Below are 19,789 nucleotides of genomic sequence, written 5' to 3' on the forward strand. Positions count from 1 at the left end.
TCTGTGAGGTGAGTGAGGCTGAGAGACTTCAGAGAAGTGTGACTGGCCCAAGGTCACCCAGCAGCTGCATGTGGAGGAGCAGAGACACGAACCCGGTTCCCCAGATTACAAGTCTATCGCTCTTAACCACTACACCACACTAGCTCAAAGTGTAAAAGGTCCCCTAACTCAGACATGAGGGTCCCAGTCCCAATTGCTTTCCAATGCCTACAGTCTACTTCAAAGCCTATTTATCCAATTGCTAATTGTGTGAGTGGCACCCCTTCTAGTTTGGCCTTTGCTCCTACCTTTCATCAACTTCAGAAGATTAGGCAGGAAAACTTTTGTCCGTTACATCCACGATTTCTTGGCAACAGTTGTGCAAAAAAGTACTGGACTTTTCTCTAATTGAGCACACTGAAATCTCATTGAAAGACAATTTCTTTTAGTTGACAGCTTCTCTCTGAAAACTCCCTTGAACATGCAATAATGCAAGTACTAAATCAAGCAGGGGTTCTACTTGGAAGGAGAACCATGAAAAACAGGGGGACAGAACATGTGACAATGAGGCAAAGTTGCATCTACAGGAGTCCTTGCAGCTGAATTAAAACTGGAACACTGAACTGGAAATTTAGGCAGAAATATGCAGCTGTCCCTTATGGGGATTGAACCTGCGACCTTGGCATTATCAGCACCACAGTCTACCAACTGAGCTATAGCCTTGCACTTTAATCCCTGCTGAGGCTTTGAAATCCAGGCTGATTAAGTTGCAGTAGCAGTAACTAGCACAGGTGCTGGAATTTTATTGTAAACTGCTTTGGGAGTGGATCTTAGCTAAAAAGTGTGGTACAAATAAAATGAAATCATTTCCTCGTGACTTCTGGATGCCAGGTGAAAGAAGAAGTACTGTATCTTCCATCTCTAAATTGTGATGAACAGAGTGGCTGGGGAAAGTTACCCAAATGGGCAGGGTATAAATAATAATTATTGCATGACCAGGCGGTGACAGCCCCAGCCCCCAGGGATCATAAGGAAGGAATAAAGACTCTGAAAATGTTATATAGAATTAAAATTATGCCACAACTTTATTAAACTTCCAAATGTAGGAAGATCTTGGCTTAGGCCTTGGCCATGTATCCCTCCCAGCCCCGCAGCCGGGGGGAACTTGGGCTCATCAGGGTCAATGGGATATGGGGGTGCTCTGCGAGACATAAGTGTAGCAGGCAGCCAATCCCATATCCCCGCACACAGGTTAATTCACTGACAACTTTTCAGTGTATGGCCAGTGACACCCATATATATAAAACCTCTTTAAGAGGGGACCCTGGAATTGCCGCTGCAGGGCGGTGAGTCACCACTTCACGCGCCCCCCCCCCCAATATATAGGGAAGAAAAGACTAAAGGATTCCACCCAAGGCCATAACCACCAAAGTTGTGACAAATTGCTACGGGGAAGACAAAACTTGCCAATGCAGGAAAATTTCTTTCCGGTCCTTCAATAGCAACCACTCAAAGACTGTAGCAGCGCCCATTAAACAGGAAGAAAAAGTTAACCTGCAAACAAAAAACATTAAACAAAGGGAGGGTAGGGAGGGTGAATCCCCAGAGCCGACTGTCTGGCTATTGTCAGCTCCACCCCCTATTTATAAATGGGGCTGGCCCCACCTCCCAGCAAGAAATTTGATTACTGAGGCTGGGCGTGAACCTCCAAAAATTAACACTGAGAGGCAAGCCAGCCCCTGTTTGCCAGTAAGCTCCCTTACTGGTTCTAAAATTCTTAATGGTAAATTGAGCTAACATTCATTTTTCCCTCTCTATGTTTAATTGCTTCAGCTTACCTCTTCTTCATCTTCTTCTTTTTAAATAAATTCTTTGGAGACAAATTGTGTCACTATGGTACAGCACCGCATTCAAGCTAGCTCTATAAAAACAGCCTCAAAAGTACCATTTTTGTCTGAGACAAGATGATTTTTCTCCTGTCAGTCACAGACCTTGAGAGGAGCTGTAAAAATAACCACAGTGGCTTTTAGCCAATAGACTTCTTTGACAGCATCACAAAAATGCTTCCAGCTCAGTAGTTTCATATCTACTGATACAAACACTTGTGCTGGCCCAAATGCTGAAATCTGGATTAGTGGTCCTCTATCATTTGGCCTCACAGAATGGTTTGGTGTCTGACAGAGCCTGACTAGAGTGAGACGTGAGGGAAGGAAGGAAGGAATATCTCTAAATGTATGTGATACATTAAGAAGTGTTGGTTTTTCTTCCAGGATTAGAAGTGAAACAGTGGAGCTGGACTCTCCTTGCCTCCTTGTACAGAGAGAAATATCCTTAAGGGGCCTCAAGAGTGCATGGCCCCCTTACTACATCCCTGGGAGGAATGGGCAACAGTCATGGGAATGGCACTAACAATCAGGGTTTTTTCAGACAACCTGCTCATCAAGCATTGCTCCTGATTGGCTGGCACAGAGCTGACACGATGGTTAGATCATGCCCAGCCTTTACTTAGCATTCATTTTTAGTTTTTTATGGGGTGGCTATATGACAATGAATATTCATCCTGCATCCAACCTGATTTGCTTGCAGGCTGTTTACACATCTCTGCATTAATCATGCATTAATATCACATTTTTCAATCCATTCCCCCGTCACTTAACAAATCACAAAAAGTCTGTTGTTTTTGGAGTGGATGCATTGTGCTAGGGCTACAGTGCTTTAAGCCACTTTAAACATACAGACTTAACGCATGCAACTCTCAGTGGTCTTTCCTACCCTCTCCAATTCACCTAGCAGCCAAGATCAGGTGGGTTTTCAGAAAGAGAATCTATGCCAGAATGGCATGCCATAGGGCTCTAGGTGAATGGTGGAGTCAAACACCCAAAGTCATTACACTAGGGTTTCTAGGAAAATCTTTATATGACAGCATCAAAATTATATTACTTATCATTGCTTATACGTAGATTAGAATACAAGTTAGCCATCAAATACCAACAATAAACTGTTGGGTGTACTGGTAGCTGGATGGATTGGTGTCATGCATAACAGCACTTCTACCTGCTGGAGATACTTGCCTGAGTGCTACCAGTATCCTCATGTCCTGATCCTGTCATCAATATAACAAAGAGAGAAAAAGAATTATCCAGCAGTTCCTTTCAAGGGTTGCATTTACAGTGCTTATCCCATAAGCATTAGTGGTACTATGCAGACTTAAGTGATATTTCCCAACTAAAACTGATTGGCTAATCATATTGGATGGAATGCAGAGTCTTGTGTGGTCCCACTGTCCTGTCTTTCCACTGCAACTCTTTGGATGCTCACACACATAAACACACACACACAGCTGTTCTTGAAGTTCAGGCGACTCTCTAAAGCAGAATTTAACATGGCATGAAGGCTGCCAGGAAACGCAGTTAGCAAAATCTGAAATAGTTCTGGGTTGACATTTTTCAATTGGCACAGAGAAGAGTGTTAATGCAGGAAACAACCCACCCACGTATATTCAAATACTTGAAATGTAAATAGCTATCTTAGTAAAAATAGCTTCCTACTTCCAAAATTACATTTTCTATTTATGGTCAATGAAAATTATTGTACCATGCAATTATGAGTTAGTGTGGGTGCGTAACTCCTATGCTCATTTCCCCTAATAGCTTAACATCTCAATATTCTAGGGGAAAGAAATTGTGTGAGTACTTTCATTATAGTCACTGCCTACTAAACTGGAATAAAAATTCTGTAAATTTCCTAAAATCTTTATTACATTCCAAGTGAACCTTGCAAATATGATTTTAATGGACAAATCTCAGCAACCTAATCCTTAGATATCTGTTCCATTCTCTGTGAGCCAAGCTAAAGAGTATCTTAAATATGTCTTTTCATTTGTGTGTATGTGGTTTTTGAATAAAAAGCAGCTAGGGGGTGGGGCTACAATCTGGATAGTTTCTCCTGGTCCCATTGTCATGATGAAAATACCCCTTCAGAGCGACTATTTGCCCCAGCCACTTTTGGTGTCAGTTGGTGGAGAATCTTAGTCAGGACCACAGTGCAGGGGAATTAAACACCCCTCCATCTACTCCATGTTCCTAATCTAGATTAGGTTCCCAAACCAATTTCATTTTAAACACAAACATGGGTGTACAAGGAGACATTTAATGAACCCCACTTACAGATGCAAAATAGAAAAGTTATATAGCCAGAATGCTCTATAAATATTTTGTAAAGTTATAATAGTACTCGTTTGATGGTAATTTGATCACTCATATTTACAGATACAACACTATAGCAGTATCCTTACTAGAGGAAGCTACAACAAATGGTACACTGTTAGCAAAAGGGCGTGGAGTGGGGTATACTGCAAAGGCCTATGGTCTCCCAGGACTCATTTTCTCTCCTTTGAGTTGGTGTTATGTTGTGGTAACAGAAGACATAGCATACAACATTCCCAATAAAGTCAGTAGACAGCCCTAGAACATAGATTTTCCACTTCTTAGCCCTCCAGTCCCACAACCAGTCATAGGTAAAAGTCCTACCAAGATAACACAGATAAACAGAATCAGCCCTAGCATTAAGCAGGGAGGCAGTTGCCTCAGAATGCAGATGCTGTGGTAGGGATAAGAAGTGATGGAGAGGTGTTGGAGAACAGGGCTGTGGGTGCCAAGCAGCCTACCATCCAGTGCACCTCCTAAAAAAGCCCTCTGTCCATAGGTGCAGTGCATGGCATCATCCTCTTGGCAGCATCCAAGCAAAATTCAACTGTCAATCTAGTTTGCTTCTGTATGTGGAATAAGGGGAGGGCATCCTCTTGCCCTTTGCCTCAGGCAACCAAATGTCTTTAGCTGCCCCTTCAGATAAAATATATCAAGATGTGCAACCTGAAGTTTCATCCTTATGTCTTTAGAACTATAGGCACACAAAGGAGAACTTTGGCAAGAGATAACTCTGCACAAACTGAACACTATGCACAGAAACTGAACATCCACCATGGGGGGGTAGGCAGCACAGTGTTCCAATAGCTTAGTATTCCCATTGCAGTTTCCCAAACTTGTCATTTTGATTTTATAAGCAGGATTGTACTTCTAGTACCTTAAGCTTCTGTATTGTTGTTGTTGCCATCAGTTTAGAGCTGGGAATGCCACTTATAACTCATTATTATTCGGTAAAAAAAATATGTTGTTTATCTCACAAGTAAATAATATGTAACATTACAACAGGCCACCGTCAAAATGCCATATTGTCTTCCTCCCTCCCATCTGAATTCACAATTTATAATGCTAGCCAGGAAACCTACAATGGTCATACCAATTGCAATTTTTTTCTGCATATTATTTGCAGGTGGATTTCTTACTTCAAACATAGAAGGTTTGGGGGCAGGGAAGGGAGGAGTTCCATCAAAATTATGGAATTCGTGGCCTTATCTCACACTATAGGTCTACATTCTGGATCGTATGCAATGCTGCAGTTTCACTCATGCAACAGATTTTTGCTTTTCCCACAGAACCTCCTCCTCTTCTCTTTCCTGCAGCCACCCCATGAGGGATGTTAGCATCCAAAACGTGTATTAAAGGGTTAATTGCAAGAGCTGTAGATCTCTAGAATGTCATACACTCTGTGGCAGTTATTTCACTTGGGACATTTATGGCAGTTAGTAGGACAGTTTTAACAGAGCAGCAGATATGTTGTGTTGTGCTGCTGCCTCAATGTCAGTCAGTCTGTAAATGTTAGTCAGCCTTCGATACAAATCTATGTAAGATGTTTTAGCAACTTAAGAAACATCCACCTGCATTGTATATTTTAATCTGCAAGTACAAATACACTAAGTAAAAGTTATATGTTACTTAAACTTTAACAGAGAGTGTCTTGCGTAGGTGTTTTTTTTGGGGGGGGACTAATTAAAGGCTGATTCCACATACAGTCGTACCTTAGAAGTCAAACGGAATCCATTCCGGTAGTCCATTCAACTTCCAAAACATTCGGAAACCAAGGTGCGGCTTCCTATTGGCTGCAGGAAGCTCCTGCAGCCAATTGGAAGCTGCAGAAGCAGAGTCGGATTTTTGGGTTCCAAAGAACACAAACCAGAACATTCACTTCCGGGTTTGCGGCATTCGGGAGCCAAAAATGTTCAACTCACAAGGCTTTCAGGATCCAAGGTACAACTGTACTCTGCAAATGGGAATGAGAGTCTAATTCCCACATACCCATGCACCCACAAAATCTGGTTTAGAAGGTTGGGGAACTTTCTGGAACATTGTGGGGGGGGTTGGTGTGGGTGCTGGAAGAGGAGATGATGGGGAGGTTCTGTTGTGCAACCAGAGCAGCCCTTCCAAGGGGAGTTCTGCTGTGTAAGTGGAACACAGCTCGTGCAGCAATGGATGCAACCCTCTATTTCTACAAATAGTCTGCAACTTTTTGTTGGAGGTTCTGTCTCCTCCCATCCTTGCACAGGTGCTACTGTTCAGGGTTTCTGCCAGCCAGCCAGCCAGCCAGCCAGCCATGCTGTCCCTCAGGATGCTGCAAGGAGCTCACAGGCATTCTCATTTCCCTGTTTTCCATTTTTAAGCAGACTTGTTCTGGGTTTGTCCAGAGGGGAACAGCTAGAAACAAAGGGTGGAAATTGTAGGGTAGCCAACTTCAGATGAACACCAGGAGACTAGTGCAAGACAGTAAAATGAATGCTTTTCTAATATTGCAGAACATGGTCAGATCCCCAAACACAAGAAACTCCTGCAGATCTCTTATAACTATGCCAGTTGTTCCCCAAATGGGTGCTAGATCATTCCAATGTGCTGTGAGAGAACTGTATAGATGCAGTTCTGAGGTGATGTGGTGAAATCCCAAGTCAGTTTTACCAGCTGAGTTCTCCCTCAAAAACATGTCTAAATCCTATCTATAGAGAAATGAGTCAATAAATTACAAGGACTACACATCAATTAGCTAAATCTTCACCAAGCACATCATTTCGTTACTAAAATATCAGTAAAGGGATCTGTACACAGTGACTTAACTAGTTTTGAGTACTTACTTTTAGAATACAAACACAGTACAAAAGGATTAGTTTCAACGATTTAATCTTTATTGAATGATAAAACAACAAACACCCTTCATTAAAGGGAGTATGGGGAAAGACATAGAACAAGTAGTTTCAGATAATGAGGCATGATCAAATATCTGGAATAGACAGCTAGTAAAATCCACTTCTGTGATGGCCGGGGAATGTTCTTTGAAATGGATTCATCACCCTTGAATTTAGCACACTGGCCCTAAAGGATACAATTCTTGGAAGGGATGTGAGACTCAAGGGTCTTATGTACACTCCTAGTTGGAGAAGGCTAGACTATTAATATAATTCTGGCTTAGATCTTTTATATGGTTTGGGGTAGTATTCCTAATGTATCAACTCCACTTCAGGAATAAGACTAGGATACTCAGAACTTCAAAACCGGGACAAGAAGAATTTTAGAACCATCTCTGAGAGCCAGTGTCTGTATCTGGATGGAGAGGTGTACTCAAAACTTCTGCAAATGCATGACCCCTCAGGCTTTGAGTGAGTACCTGATGTGTCCAAAGATATGCATGTTTGAGAAATTCAAGAGTTGTGATTCCTATGTACAATGAGCTGATCTTCTCAGACTGATGTGCGGATCAGAACTTAACAATCCACCACATGTATTTTGCCACATGTTGTGGTACACTTCTCAACATTTTAAATGTATCAGCATATACATATAAACATGGGACACAGGTGGTGCTGTGGGTTAAACCACAGAGCCTAGGCCTTGCCGATCAGAAGGTTGGCGGTTTGAATCCCCGTTCGACTGTCCACTGACCTGATCCAGCAGGCTCTTCTTATGTCCTCATATCCTTAAGAACAATTCATTTCTCTGACAGCTGGTCCATATGAAGGGGAAGGCCATAGCTCAGTGAGAGAACATTTTTACATGCAGAAGGTCCCAGGTTCCATTCCTGAAGGAGCGTCTCCACCCCCATCGTTCTGCCCGGACACTGAGGTCAAGCGCCAAGGCCCTTCTGGCGGTTCCCTCACTGCAAGAAGTGAAGTTACAGGGAACCAGGCAGAGGGCCTTCTCAGTAGTGGCACCCGCCCTGTGGAATACCCTCCCACCAGATGTCAAAGGAAAAAGCAACTACCAGTCTTTTAGAAGACATCTGAAGGCAGCCCTGTTTAGGGAAGCTTTTAATATCTGAAGGACTATTGTATTTTAATATTTTGTTGGAAGCCGCCCATAGTGGCTGGAGAAACCCAGCCTGATCGGTGGGGTATAAATATCACCATCATCATCATCATCATCATCATCATCATCCCTGCCACAAGGCCATTCATAGGGGATGGTGGGAATTCTAGTCCAGTAATGTGGAGGGCTAGAGGTTCCCCACCCTGGTATACAGCTTCAGAATGAAAGCACAGAAACAATGATTCAGTAATAACACAAAGTAAAAGAAAGTAACTGTTCTGTTAAACCAGTAATCAAGAATCTGTAAGGAATGGCTTTATCAAGCAAATTTATTGCAAGCAATGAAAAAAATGTGCAATCATACATGAAGCCTTTCTTTAAAATAACACTTTAACACTAATATTAATTGTACAGGTTTCCTATATAATTTTATTCTTGAAGGATGTGCAGGGGGAGACAGGAGCATCATTCACAGCCATGAACTTAAAGACATATTTTGTAGGTATCACTGCAGGAGTCTCACTGCCAACGTAAACATCAATGAATGGCAATTTTGTCACTGACCTCTTTGGGTAAAGGATCAGAATACAGCTAATTAAAGCTGACAGCATCTATCAAGGCTTTTGAGCTACTGCGAGGCTCCTTGGGAAATACCTGATTACTTGTGTGAAAAGGGAATTGAAAGATATTTTTCATCTCCTAATATATCATGAGGATTTCTTTCATCATGGTATCATGATCTTCGGGCTCATCCACAAGGTGCTGTAATTTAAAGAATGCCCCATCCTTGACTCCCAGAGAAGAAAAAGAACAGCATTATCAGGACTGCTTAAGCAGGTGCTGGCAAGGCAGTAAACAGTCTGAAGGCATTGGTATTTGACCGATTCTCCTCTGCTGAGAGAGGACTCAAATATTCTTGCACCGTTCACTTGCAATCCAGACCCTGAAAAGGGAGAGAGACCCTTCAGCTGATACTACAAGTGGTGCTCAGGGGAGACCTCAACTGTAGCTGCTTCAATAAATGGCATATGCTGTACAAATGATGACTCTCTTCTCTTTCTCTTCCTGCCAGTCCGTCATGGTTACTTTCAGTGTCCCTTAGTCAGCTGCAAGAAGAAGTTGAGGGCCCAGAAGCTGACAGTGCAAAGCCTGAGGGAACTTCATTGCTATACAGCAAGGAGACAGAAAGAGAGAAAGAGAGAGAGATTTGAAGAATATATATAGCTGCCAGGTATGTGCCCCCATGCCTGTGGTTCAACTAGTGCAGGAAAAATGGGATATAGGCATAATTGGCTCTCCTACATCCTTTGGAATGGCTGTTGCTACCTGGTAACATCTTCCTCCCTTCCAGCAAGGCAAACACCATCAGCCCCATGTGTACTATACAAACTTCTTCTTTTTTATGCTTTCATGCTGAAATGAAAAAATGACAAGAGTAAAAAATATATAAAACCTGTTGTCATTTCATAAACAATTAAGATTTGAAGATATAAAATATAATGAGAATAACAAAGCTGCAATCCAGAGTGCCATTATATGTCTTACCATGTTCAAGATTATAGCCTAGAGGTGAGATTTATTTTGCTGATGGCATGCATTAAACTACATTACTGTAGCAGTGCCCTATTAACATATATTACAGTATCTATTTTCTAAAGACACAACTCTTCTTCTACTTTGATTTTATTTATCAGGATTTTAGCATAACCATTCCTGGAAATTAAGAAACAACATTTCGTACAGCTACACACCTCTCTGGGAATAATGGGCCCTTTTCAGTGTTGCTAGAGCTAATCAGTGAATTGGTGTTTTTCACTTGCACTTTAGCAAGACTCAGGAGGACACTTCCAGACTGTGACCATTTTGTGACAGGTTTAAAAATTCAACCCATGTGATTGAGGTGGATTTGGTGCTCTTGTGAAACAAATCCATGTCCCGTCCCCCCCCCCCCCGCCCGAAAAAATAATTTTTGTGGCAAAGAAAGCGATAGGGAAACGCAGTAGAAAATGTGAAATGATCATTGTTTCATGTGATGCCATACCACTTTCCCACAAACAAATTAGAATGAATACTCAGTGAGAGACCAACATTTTATAAACCTCCCCACAAACTTTGTGTAAACAAATCAAGATGAATGCTGAAAAAACAAGTAATTTGGAAACAACTTGAAACTAAGGAGAGGATTCAATAGCATTTGCACCTCTACAATTCAATTAAAACTTGTGGGACTGTGCCATCACAACGATCAGTGCTGAGTAAGGAAACAACCAATTCCTTTCACATAAAAAGTTAAACTATCAGATTATGCAATGGAAACTCTCCTGGGTCTTTGATGATTTTACTGTGAGTTTGAAGTCTTGGTGCCCCAAAGCATGTAGGCAAACTCTTCTAAAATTAGATAATTGTTCATTGATATGCCAGTCATTTTCCTGCCTGTTCAATATAAGCTTCCTATGAATATACATTACAGACATATTTTTTTTAGAAATATAGGCTTGTTACCTAAAAATGAACATTATTGTCAGAATTCTCATGTTGTTGATTTCTTGCAGCACCTCAAGACACTATAAGAAGTCCATAACACAGCAATCAATTTCCCTTTTAACAAAGGTATCAAGATCAATATCCATTACTTGATGCTTCAGCTGTAGTTGCAGTCTCTCCCAACAGTGCCCTCATAGTTCCCAAAAACACTTATCACTGTCCTCAATCCTATTGGCATATTTTTTAATTTGATACTTTTGATATTTTACAAGCCAGTGCAATTACAATATCAGATAGCCTTTGCCCATAGATTGAACCATAATAGCAAATTATATTTTACAATCCTAAGGAAGATGCTGATGAAATGTACCTGTGCCCCTTGAACCTAAAATCATGGGGAAAACAAAAGTTCACCTTCCATTCAGATTGTAAATTTCTGTCAGTGAAAAGCCTTATGCCCTGTAGAGCTGAGCTCCCTCCCACATACAAAATGCCTCGCTCCCACATACAAAAAAATGCTCTCCTGCTTAGAATCAGTAAATTTGGAGGACAGCATTTCATCATTGTTTGGGGGGGATGTTGAAGCAATTTGTGGGTTTATTTTTCTTCGATTTTAAAATATATGTTGTCTACTCACTACCAAAATGATGAAGGCTGGCTCTACTATTAGGCAGAGTGAAGTGAAACCTCAGGCAGCAGCTGCAGGAGAACAGCAGAGCCCCTTCAACACTTCCTCCAGAGTCTTTGCCTGTATGATTTCCTTGGAGGACACAGCTGTGTGTTGTCAGACTCGGGTGTTGTGGAGGACACCATCCTATCGCCAGTATACAACTGCCAGTCCAGTCAACTTCCGCACATGGAATGGAGGGGGTGCCATCTTGTCCTACACCTCAGGCCTCACAGAGCTACAATTCACAGAGTGGTCTAACAGTCCATCCCTCTTCCCAGGGAACTCTGGAAACTGTACCTCTGTGGAAGGAACAGGGGTCTCCTAGCAACACTCAGCACCTTTAACAAACTACACTTACCAGAATTCTTGGGGGAAGCCATGGCTGTTTAAAATGGGCCTTACTAAATAAACATGCAAGAAGGGAGAGGAGGGATACATGTGGTAGCTCTGTATGTGTGTGTCTGTCTGTCCATCCCACCACACCCTTTGCTGTGTCTATCACCTTCCACTAGTTGGAGGGTGATTAATTGCAGTAGGAGGTCTTCTCTGCTTCTGTAGGCACATTGCGCACTTGTTCCCACTCATGTATTCTACTAGTACAGATGGTACCTCGGTTTACGAACTTAATCCGTTCCTGAAGTCCGTTCTTAAACCAAATCCATTCTTAAACTGAGGCGCACTTTCCCTAATGAGACCTCCCACTGCCAGTGCCCTTCCACCTTTCAGCTTCCATTTGTAGACCCAGGTGAAGTTCACAAACTGGAACACTACTTCTGGTTTTGCAGAGTTCGTAAACCAAATAGTTCATAAACAAGACTGTTCATAAACCGAGGTACCACTATATTGCAACAGGGCGATTTTCTGAACAGATTTGATATGCATAGCTGTCAACTTTCAGATTTGAAAATAAGGGATCAGCAGCCTAAATAAGGGATTTGAATCTTGGTCCTAACATTTGGAGTTAAGTTTCTATTTAGCTGTCCATTAATACTGACAAACCATATCTCCTATTCATCTAATATATCTCCTATTCATATAATATCTAAAGAGGCAAAAAATATGTGTTGTTATCTGAGACATGAATATTCCAAATGGACTTTCCTGCCAGTTAAAATGGTGTTAGGAAGGCATGCCCTGCATTGCCCTCTGTAAGCTTCTCCTTTACAATCTTCCAGTGGCTGGGTGCATGGCAGCAGCTTGATACGTACACAATACAGACATAACACCTGGGCACAAAATCTATTTATTCCCTGGTGCTCTCTGGGGATGATACACTGAATGAAGAAAAATAACACAGCAGAAGCTTCAATGTGTTTAAGCCTCTGGCTGACACAATGTAATAGAGGAACGAAGGCTTGAGTTGAGGACACTTCATTGATCAAGGACTAACTCTGGCAGCCCACTGTAGGCAGTCACCCAGAAAAAATTCCTAAAACACAAGAAAGATGATGACATTAAACAGGTTGTACTTGTTAACATGCAAAAGAAACTGAAACTCAGAGGAGGACAAGACAATCAGGACATTAAAATGGAGTAGAATATATGGGGGAAAGTTAGAGCTGGGAGGCTAAGGAAAACTGAACTGTTTCCAGTAAGAAGGGCTTTTAAAACATCTTATCGTTTTTCATTGTTTCCCAGCGCCATCCCTCTGGAAGGTTGTGGATTGATTCCTGTAAACAAAGCCAGTCTATATTTGTAATACAAGCAGCATAGTTCCTTCCCTGATCAACCCTTTCTCATTAAACTCAGAAGCGTTAACATCAAACTGAACATTTAAATCATATATATATTAAAATTTTGCTTTGAACATCTAAACCTGAACTGACAATATCTGAGCTGAATTATCTTACTTCCAGCATTTTAAAAGTTAGTGTACAGGTAAAGGTATCATCTCATTAGCTTTCATCTTATTATTCATTTATTTAGAGGATTTGCACTCACACTTGAGCGTAAAAATTCCCAGAGCATCTTACATAAAATCAATTAAAACAAGACTTTCTCTGCTTGCAGCTACATAATCTTCATTATTACACTTTTTATTCTGCTGTTTTTCTAAGGAGCTCGAACTGGTGTTCACAACTGTTTGGCACCAACAGCGTACTTTCAAAGGGGCTACTCATGCACCCATCAGCTGATTGGTGCCAAGAGGAGACAGTGTGAAATTGTTAACTGATGTCATAATGGCATTATTTGAATGACAGGTAAGTGGTCCTGCCCATGTGACAATGTTGACCCAATGGTGGTAGGGAAGCTAAGGGTTTGGTCTCACTCTTGTTGTTAAACATCCTTTCCATTGGGTGATGTCTGGGGCTACTGGGCCTAGCCTGCTCCTAGGCAGCTACTGTGTCAGTACTAAATTTGGCTCCATAACAGCTGGCTCTGCAGGGGGCTACCCCAGGAGGCCAGGGAGCATGCCAACCCATGGAGCAAGCACACATGGAAGGGTTGTCTCTTGCTTGCTAGCCTGACAGGAAGAGTTGTGCCCAACTATTAACCTTCCCCATAAGGTCCCAAGGTAGGTTACAACAATATATTCAGGTCCAAACCGGGAGGGGTGTGTGTGAAATGGTGGACATTAAACAAAAGTGATGGGTTCCACAAAACAAAATACCTGAATGGTCAAAGCCCAGGGTAAATTATTACTCTTGTTGTTGCTGTTTGTTTATTACATCTCTATTCTGCTCTTAATCTGAAAATCACAGAGTGGTTCACAATATAAAAATACAAAATGAAAATTCAGAATACATAATAAAGCAACACAAACCAATAACCCCCTCCCACAGAAACATTTAAAAGGCCATAGAACAGGCATAGGCAAACTCCCGCCCTCCAGATGTTTTAAGACTACCAATCCCATCATCCCTGACCACTGGTCCTGTTAGCTAGGGATGATGGGAATAGTAGTTCCAAAACATCTGGAGGGCCAGAGTTTGCCCATGCTTGCCATAGAATGTTAATCAACCCAATGCCTGGTTGAAGAGAAACATTTTCACCTGGTGCCTAAAGATATGTAATGAAAATGCCAGGCAAGCTGCCTCTGGGAGAACATTCCACAAGCGGGGAGCCAACACAGAAAAGGCCACTTCTTTTGCTGCCACCCTCTGGAACTCTTATGGAGGAGGCACCCAAAGAAAGGCCTCAGATGATTATTGCAGGGTTTGGGTTGGTGTGTCTTCTGATAACCATCAGAGAGAGAATGGGCTCGTAAAGGATGAGACTGGACCAGAAAAGGGAAGAAAAGGATGGACTAGGGAGCTATCTTCCCTCCCCCACAAAGAGAAAGAGGTAATGGAGTTGGGACAATGGAGATCTCTACCTCTCCTCTCAGAATTGGTCCCCTCCAACCAAGATCAAAGCCCCCTCAAAATCTCACTGAAAGGGGTTTTGCTCCTATATCTGAGACACTAGCAGTGCTGCTTCTCGTACACTTCTTTCATTTTTAGAAGTCCACATGTTTAGAACCCACAGATTTAAATATAAAAACTCTTATTCTCAATTTACCACATACTAAGCTGCTTTATGAAAGGGTGAACTCTGTCCATGACTAAACAACCCAATATTTTAATCATACTGAAAAAACTTAAAATATTCTATTGCTGAGAAGAGGGTGATTTTTAAAATAATTTTATTTATTGGGAAGTTAAAATATTCTATATAGAGCTATTAGCGGGTACATAGCAAATACCCCATCTGACAATGCAGAATTATTGTTAGGTAGGTTATTCATTTCTTCACAGGATGGCAGAAATGATGAACACGTTTATTCTCTTCCTTTATATAAAAAAACTAACAAAAATGATGCTCTCAGCTCACTAAAACATTCATAGCAATGAACAAATGAATCAATAGCAAATATTAAAAGTTTTATCCCTATGAATTTGTTATAGCAATTTATTGAATGTTTGACAGCTCCATAGTTGAAGTCACACATATTTTATTTAAATAATAAATAATGGCTGTCAGTGCATCTTGTGTAAGGAAAGAGAGAGTAGCTTGAGAAATGTTATACCTTTCCTTTTCCTTCACCTCTACTTGAAAATGTAACCCACCAAACCAATAACACAAAGGGAGCACTGAAAATTAACCTTTGTTTCCAATACATTAATTGCTGCATTAAGGCAACTCTCCAATCCTAAACACATTTACTTGTAAGTGAGGTCCATTGATTTCAGCAAAATTTACTTCTGAGTATAAGTAATTTAAGTATTCTAACTTGACTAGCGTATGAATAAATCAGGAAACCTGCTGAGCAAATTTCTGAGCAAAAGCGCTAAAGGCAACACAAGTGGGAGGAACAATAGATGAAAGTATTCTTGACAGAATGAGTATTATACAGAACAGAAAAAGGGAAGTGAATTAAATTGTGCTGGACACATTCCAACCAACCAAGGTTAAGCACTGCTAACAATGGGTTAAGTCCCATTGATTTTATTTTATTTTTTAAAAGATATTTATTGAGATTTTACAAAAACATAAGTTTACAAAATAGAAAAAGGTCCTATAAAAAGAAAAAGATACAAAAAAGAGAACATTGAAAAATACATAAAAAAGAAAAAAGAAGAATAAAAATACAAAATACAAAAACAAATAGCTAAAAAAGAATTAAAAACAAATCCGTTTTTTGTAACTTTAAACTCATTAGCTTATTTCCATGGCCTCCTCACACCTTCCCTTTTTGTATTCCCATTTAAATAATCAAATCAGCAAATCCTTACCCTCTTTCGTTTATCTTAACTCTATATCTTAACATATTATAATTCTATATTTTCATCCATTATCAATTCATTTTTGCATATTCTTATTAACTTTGTTGCTAATGCCACTTATTTTCAATCCAACATCATTTTAACATTCATTAATTTTACAGTGTTTCTGAAGATAGTCTTTAAATTTCTTCCAGTCTTCTTCCACCAACTCTTCTCCCAGGTCTCGGATTCTGCCAGTCATTTCCGCCAATTCCATATAATCCGTCACCTTCATCTGCCACTCTTCCAGGGTGGGTAACTCTTGTGTCTTCCAATACTTTGCAATAAGTATTCTTGCTGCTATTGTTGCATACATAAAGAAAGTTCTATCCTTCTTTGGCACCAATTGGCCGACTATGCCCAGGAGAAAGGCCTCTTGTTTTTTTCATTTCATTATAGATCATCTCCCAGAAAGCCTTAATCTTTGGGCACGTCCACCAAAGGTGAAAGAATGTACCTTCATTTTCTTTACATTTCCAACATTTATTATTGGGCAAATGATAGATTTTTGCAAGCTTGACTGGTGTCATGTACCACCTGTAAATCATTTTCATAATATTCTCTCTTAAGGCATTACATGCCGTAAATTTCATACCGGTGGTCCACAACTGTTCCCAGTCAGCAAACATAATGTTATGACCAATATCTTGTGCCCATTTAATCATAGCAGATTTAACCGTTTCATCCTGCGTATTCCATTTTAACAGCAAGTTATACATTCTTGAAAGTATCTTAGTTTTGGGATCTAACAGTTCTGTTTCCAATTTTGATTTTTCCACCTGGAAGCCAATTTTTTTTATCCAAATTATAGGCCTCTCTTATTTGATAATAATGAAGCCAGTCTCGCACTTTATCTTTTAATTTCTCAAAACTCTGCAATTTCAATTTGTCTCCTTCTTGTTCCAATATTTCCCAATATTTCAGCCATTTGGCCTCCATATTGAGCTTTTTCTGAGCCTTCGCTTCCATTGGTGACAACCACCTTGGGGTTTTATTTTCCAGTAAATCTTTGTATCTTATCCAGACATTGAACAATGCTTTCCTGACAATATGGTTTTTAAATGCTTTATGTGCTTTAACCTTGTCGTACCACAAATATGCATGCCATCCAAAAACGTTGTTAAAACCTTCTAGGTCCAAAATGTCTGTGTTCTCAAGAAGCAGCCAGTCTTTCAACCAGCAGAATGCTGCTGATTCATAGTAAAGTTTAAGGTCTGGCAGGGCAAATCCACCTCTTTCCTTTGCGTCAGTTAATATTTTAAATTTTATTCTAGGCTTCTTGCCCTGCCAGACAAATCTGGAAATGTCTCTCTGCCACTTCTTGAAACAGTCCATCTTGTCCAAAATTTGCAATGATTGAAACAGAAATAACAATTTTGGCAATACATTCATCTTTATAGCTACAATTCGACCCAACAAGGAAAGCTCCAAATTTGACCATATTTCCAAGTCTTTTTTCACTTCTATCCAACATTTCTCATAGTTATCTTTAAATAAATTTAAATTCTTAGCAATCATATTAACCCCCAAATATTTTACTTTCTTAACTAATGTTAAACCTGTCTCCTTCTGAAACCTCTCTTTCTCAATTGGTGTAAAATTTTTCTCAAGCACTTTAGCTTTTGACTTGTTCAGCTTAAATCCTGCCACATGACCAAATTCTTGAATCAATTCTAATACTCTTTTCGTACTAGATTCTGGCTCCTGTAATGTCAAAACTAGGTCATCTGCAAAAGCTTTCAATTTATATTGTTTGGCTCCGACCTGAATACCTTTAATCAGACGGTCCCTTCTAATCATATTCAGCAAAACCTCCAGAACCGAAATAAAAAGCAATGGGGAAATTGGGCAGCCTTGTCGTGTCCCTTTCTCTATCTTAAATTCCTCTGTCATCACATTATTAACTATTAACTTAGCCTTTTGTTCTGAGTAAATTGCACTTATACCATTTTCAAACCCTTGGCCCACCCCCATTCCCTGAAGATTTTTCTTCATAAAATTCCAAGAAATATTATCAAAAGCTTTTTCCGCATCTATAAAAATTAAAACTGCTTTGGTATTGATGTTCACTTGCAGCTTCTCCAAAATGTTAATTATATTCCTCGTATTGTCAGACAAATGTCTACCTGGGAGAAAGCCGGCTTGATCTTTATGTATCTCTTCAACTAATACCTTTTTTAATCTATTAGCCAAGATATCAGCAAAAATTTTGTAATCCACATTAAGCAGGGATATGGGGCGGTAGTTCTTAAGTTGTGTCTTTTCAGACTCAGTTTTCGGTATAAGTGTAATGTAAGCTTCCTTCCACGACTCTGGCGCCTTTTTCCCCTCCAAAATTTCATTACAGACCTCCTTTAGTGGCTGAATTAACCAGTCTTTCAGAGATCTATAGTATTTGGAGGTTAGACCATCCGGCCCTGGAGATTTACCCAACTGCATGTTCTGAATGGCACCTTCAACCTCCAGTTCTGTAATTTTGTAATTCTACATTATCTTATTTTCTTGAGAGATTTTTTGTAATCCATTTGTTCTTAAAAATTGGTCTAAATCAGTCTCTTTCTGTGGCCCTTGTGTATATAGTTGTTTAAAATATCTCTGGAAGCACTTTCTAATCTCCAATGGATTCTGTATGTTCTGTCCTTCCACATCCAAATTTGTGATGGTGTTTAATTTTTGTCTTTTTTTCATCTGCCAGGCTAGCAGTTTCCCGCATTTGTTAGCTGATTCAAATGTCTTTTGTCTCATCTGCTTAATTTTCCATTCTACTTCCTGATTTATCATTTTCATGTATTGTACTTGATATAGCTTTATTTCTCTCAGAATCTCTTGCGACTTTGGTTTCGCTCTTAATTTCTTCTCTCCTTTTATTTTTTCCAAGATTTTATCTTTTTTCTCATTTTGAATTCTCTTCTTTATTGCATTCTGTTGAATCAGAAACCCTCTCATGACCTCTTTGCTTGCGTCCCAGATTACTCTTTTTTCAACCGTGGTATTCAAATTTAACTCAAAATAATCTCTCAAGATTTTTTGGGCCTTCTTGGTAACCTCTTGATCTCTAAATAAGGTGTCATTCATCCTCCATCTGAAGGAACCGATTGGTGTTAGTTTCATCTCCATCTTCACCGCATTATGGTCGGAGCTAAGTCCCATTGATTTTAGTGGAAGAGAGTTAAGTGTGTGCCACACGCAAAAGCTCCATAAGCCTCATTGCCCCCCACATGCCAAGAATGAAGACTTGAGATAGGAACTGGGTGTAGAATAGAGGGGTATTCAGTAGCAGGGCACTTGTTTGCTTGCTAAAGACCCCAGATTTAATCTCTCTAATTGAAAGGATCACAAAGCAGACACACAGGTCTGTACTGTACTGCCACAAAGGTCAGAGCCACAGCATAGATGTAATGCGCATTTAAAGCATGACACTTCCCCACAAAGAATCAAGGGAACTGCAGTTTAAGGGTGCTGGGAGTTGTAGTTCTGTAAGGGGTAAACTAGAGTTTTCTTTGGGGGAAATCGTGCTTGAAATGTGCACTGAATGTGCTTTAAATGTATGGTGCGGATCTGCTTGCACAGTGGACAGTATTGAGGTAGATGGTCTTATAGTCTAACTTGATACAAGGCAATCTTCCAAACATCTCTTGAGTTTACCACAAATAACCAAGACATCATTGGGACAAGGTTTTCTTTTTCTTTTTGAGCAGGAGACCTAGCAGGAGACCTGCAAAAGA

At 40.3% G+C, this 19,789-nt stretch overlaps 1 long non-coding RNA gene across 3 annotated transcripts; it reads left to right on the plus strand.

Annotated features, from left to right (window-relative positions):
* Positions 1-6,072: 6,072 nt before the first annotated feature.
* LOC128412869 (uncharacterized) lies at positions 6,073-19,789 on the plus strand. 3 transcript variants are annotated; one of them, XR_008330177.1, is made up of 5 exons: positions 6,073-6,125; positions 7,384-7,519; positions 10,718-10,775; positions 13,377-13,520; positions 19,763-19,789. It is a non-coding gene; the product is annotated as an uncharacterized LOC128412869 (long non-coding RNA). The 3 variants fall into 3 exon arrangements; XR_008330175.1 differs by lacking the exons at positions 6,073-6,125; positions 10,718-10,775 and adding an exon at positions 9,238-9,396 and having other exon boundaries at positions 6,179-7,519; XR_008330176.1 differs by lacking the exon at positions 6,073-6,125 and having other exon boundaries at positions 6,179-7,519.

The sequence above is a fragment of the Podarcis raffonei genome, chromosome 4 (assembly GCF_027172205.1).
Source record: "Podarcis raffonei isolate rPodRaf1 chromosome 4, rPodRaf1.pri, whole genome shotgun sequence".
Taxonomy (NCBI): domain Eukaryota; kingdom Metazoa; phylum Chordata; class Lepidosauria; order Squamata; family Lacertidae; genus Podarcis; species Podarcis raffonei.